Raw genomic sequence first — 4,590 nt, forward strand, 5'->3', positions numbered from 1 at the left:
TTCCAAGGGGCAGTCGGGGCAACAATTATTAATGATGATCCCATTATTGGTTTACGAACCGCCAATGAGGGACGAAAACGCACCAGTTACCCCAGTTAAGTAATTATTCATCAAACTTTATAAAGGGCTGCAAGCCCTTTTCTCATGGATAAATGTGATAAAGAATTTTGTAATAAACGTATCATTTTTCTGCTGAAGTTTTTGTGTACTTCTCATTGCTGCTACATTTACCGCATAATTGAATTCCCAAATACTTCATATAAACTTTCAATGAGTCAATGCTAAAACTGCACTTTGTTTCACTTTCCATTGCAGATACTGTATTTTCGAGAATTTTTGATCTATTGACTCTGCTTAAGTTATTGTAGTATTTAAGCGTACTGCATATTCATCTGCAGTGATGCACAATTTTTCAGTTTTTCTCTTTATCTTTTGCATCATATAAATGTGTAATAGCGGTATTAATGAGCCTTAGTCCTGTCTTTTGCATATTTACCCGATTGTATGTCGAATTCCGTGCTGTGCAATGCAATGTGCTGGTAAGATACCTGTATGTTTGTCATATAGCGTCTGCTATTAAGTTAGCTTCTTCAGTCGGGAAAGAGTAGGTAAATTTAATTCGTGAAGCATTTAGACCGTGTGGAAACTTTCAAACCGACGTACAGATGTTGCATGGCGTTTACTTACCTACTGGATTTGGTCATACTATGGTATTGCAAGGACCATTGCGAGGCATTCCTTAACTGTTTGTGGAATTTTAGTAACTGACTCAGTGTGAGTGAGTGTAGTATTCAGAGAATTTTAAGACCAGTCAGAATTTTATGGTTTCAGTTATTTGAAAAAAAAAAAAAGGTCAAATGCTAGATCTTGTACGCCGTTCATAGGAAAATTATCAGATTTTTTGCAAGTTTAACAATTCTGCTACAGTTTAAAAGAGCTATTATATTATTAGAAAATTTTGTATTAACCCGGGAATTTACTTTAGAAGTAATACAGGGGTGTTTTCTGTTTTGTGACACCTCTGAACCCATGAATTTCATTTCGTTTGTGCCTACCATTCTCGGTACATAAATTTTTTTAAGTCTGTTTATATAGGTTTGCATTATTATTGTCACACGTATCATGTAATATACAACTAAACCCATCCGTAACGTTTATATATTACTAATCCCAAACGGTTCTTCCAGTCACCCGGCCTTTGGTGAACTGCGACGAATATTAGAAAACCAACTGCTTTGAGCACGTCACCTGTGTTGCTCACAGGGATGATTGCGAAGAACAAATTAATACTTTGAACGCCACGGTCAATTTATTTCGTAGTACACGAGAGCTGTGTGCAGTAGTTAACGATGGGTGGCCGCTACTCACAGATATGAACGCGGGTAGGGACTGCAGAATTTTCTGTGATGACGCTGTTGCGTTAGCGGCAGCCGTGTTCTCGCTTAACGAGCGCCGCAGTGGGCAATAAACCGCCGGCAGACGCTGCCCACACTTATGTTCACTCCGGCGATTGCTTTCACGGTAATGAAACGTCGCTTCCAGGACGCGCGGGGTCCGAGCGGGGCCGTCGCAGCGGGGACACATCTGGCGACAGGCGCATCCCCTCCAGCAGTAGATTTCGTAGAAGCGTAGGTGTGCGCTTCATAATGAATACCGAAAATTTACTTCGTAAGCAGTTACGTAACGGGCTATTTTTATACTCTCTCAAATTTTTTTTATGATTCACACCAAAATTTCACTGAGCATGTTACTGTTGAGTGGATATCTGTTATTTGATCTAAAGTATTCGGACACATATTAGTGGACATTAATGTGGGATATGTTCACCCTTGACCTTCATGAGGACGTCAACTCTCCTGGGGAGATTTTCAGTGAAGTGTCTGAATGTACACGGATGAGCAGATACTAGGGAAGGAACTCAAGTTGGACATAGGGGTCTTGAGCGACGTCAACCTTCTAATTCATCTCATGTCGAGGCTCTTGGCATACCAGCCCATTTATTGTCCACAAGCCATCATCATCATCATCTTTCAGAATTAGGACTTCTGGCCTGCTCCGCCTCAGAATTGTTCACATCTCTTCAAGGGTCGTCCAATGTTCCTCTTGCTTGTTGGGTTGTATTCCATAGCTCCTTTAGTTAGTCTACTATCAGACATACGTTGGACATGATCTTTCCAGTTCACTCGATGCTTGTTACATTTGTAATGGGTTCGACATTTAGTTCTTGTCCAATATCGGTGTTTCTTTTATGGTCCAACGATGAATATCCCGCTACAAAGCAGAGGAACTTCATCTCTGATGATTCTATTGGTCGTAATCGATCAGATGTTAGGGTCCAACATTCCCTACCACACAACAGCAAAGGCAACGCTGTTACTTTCTAGAGTTTAATTAATGTTTCTTTCCGTACGGTATGTTTTAATCTACGTTGTTCAACTTCAACAGAAATGTCCGAACCTGCCCAATTTTATCTCTACATTACCTGACTTGGGAAATTTAAAATTGCGCCCTAAATATTTAAACGCTCTTAGTTGTTCAGTTATTTGTCCGTCTGTAACAACTTCGGTTCTAATGCCTTCCAGTCCCTGAAATGCTGTGACTTACGTTTTATCTGTTGATCTTCTCATTCCGTATTTAGCGGTACCTCGACTCAATTTGTGTTCTGAAATCTGAACCTTCTCTTCAGATTTACCCATTATAATATGATCATCAGCAAATACCATCGTCATAAAATTATCAGTTCTTAATGTGTCATTTCATAAAGTAACCATTTACGAATGATATCGTCAGTGTAAACATTAAAAACGGCGAGAAACAGAGGGCACCCTCATTCCTCACAGTACGGAACCATGTTTCATTATTTTTGTATAATGACTAAATATCCATAATCTGATATGCTGCAACTCCTAATTCCTTAAGTGACTCCCATAACATTTTACATTGTTAAACGCCTTTTCATAGTCGGTAAAAATACCGTATTTTGGCAATCTAAATTCCCTCTTTTCTCGGTTACTTGTACCTATTATACCAAAAGAGACTAATTGAGAAATTTCAAACGAAACCAGCAAGCAACAAGACAAATAGAGAATTGTACTATTAAAGAAATTACAACTCACGCAGCCGCTGAAGAATTAGGAATGACGAAAAAGAAATACTCCAAAAAGTGATTAACCATCTGGAATGATCATATTAGCAAGGTAATAAAAGACAAAATGGAGACGTGTCCACAAACCATTGACTTACCAACGCTGGCCAGCAGAGGAGAGGAGCTTCGAAACGACTCCAGAGGAACAGATACTGAGGGCCAGTCTGCGCGCACATTGCTCTGAAATGGGCAGACGGGGGAATACATCAGAGTTAGTTGCTTAGGCACAATAGCGAAAGGTACAACACAGGGGAAATCCCCCTTCGCTCCTAGCCAATGAACGGCTCAGTATTGATCTCATACTACGGTACCATTTCACAAAATGTAGTAAACATCGACAGACCCCTTAACATTAAAGAAACACTTGAAAAAAATGATATAATGGTGTGATAGAAGTCACAGCGTGACTTAGTAAGGGAAACGAGCACGTATGAAGTCCCCAGGTGCGTCCATAATCCAGTGCACCGATCATGATGTCAGGTACATAGCAGAAAGAGGGTGAACCATTAAACTAAAGACACATTTGCATTGACTGACTTTGACAGATCGGCAGTAACCATACAAATTCACATAACAGGTAACCGACCTGTGGGAGCTGTTGCCGATATTAAGGCGCTACAGAATACAGCATAGGCAAAAAAAACTGAGTCTTACAGAAATACTGAAAATTTTATTTCACGGTACGAAATCTGAGAAGATTGTGTACCAGCATCTCACAAGTTACGCAAGAAGTGGCACAATGCCGTTTGCAGCACAGTCTGCATTATTGTCACATATCCTAAAGGTCATGATCAAAGATACGCTACTCCTAGCTCTCCCCAATGGATCTATGTCCTCTTTGGTCAAAGTTCTGAGACAGTTGTCCTTCACGGTCATATGTTAGTGTCGTCCCTAAGACAAGAGTCCATTGTTCTCCATAAATCAGCCTGTTCGCCTTATCACTTTTATCAATGATCCGTCGTAACATATTGTCCAACTTGGGTAATAAATGACATCATTTTTATCACCATTATGAATGACCTGTTGTTTTATTATTATTAATCATATATCAGCATTATGTAATGCCCAAATATAATGGTTTATAAATGATAATTAATTGAAACCCTCAGCTGCTGATAGGTGTTGTTGACATTCCTTGATGGGAACAGCTGAAAAATGTGTGCCCCGACCGGGACTCGAACCCGGGATCTCCTGCTTACATGGCAGACGCTCTATCCATCTGTGCCATCGAGGGCACAGATGAATAGAGCGACTGCAGGGGCTGATCCCTTGCACGCTTCCCGTGACACCCACATCACCAACTGTCAACAATCCACATACGTAATGTTCCTAATAGATACATGTGCCCATCCACTGTTTACTCGCGCCGACTTCAGTTGACGCGTCCCGTAAGAGTTCGGGCAACCTGTGCGCAGTCGCACAGACGAAGGTCAATGGCCAGGTAG

General features: G+C 40.8%; 1 non-coding gene across 1 annotated transcript; it reads right to left on the reverse strand.

Moving 5' to 3' along the window:
- Positions 1-4,305: 4,305 nt before the first annotated feature.
- Positions 4,306-4,380, reverse strand: Trnat-ugu (transfer RNA threonine (anticodon UGU)). The gene has a single exon. It is a non-coding gene; the product is annotated as a tRNA-Thr (tRNA).
- Positions 4,381-4,590: the final 210 nt, after the last annotated feature.

This window comes from Schistocerca serialis, chromosome 4 (assembly GCF_023864345.2).
Source record: "Schistocerca serialis cubense isolate TAMUIC-IGC-003099 chromosome 4, iqSchSeri2.2, whole genome shotgun sequence".
NCBI lineage: Eukaryota > Metazoa > Arthropoda > Insecta > Orthoptera > Acrididae > Schistocerca > Schistocerca serialis.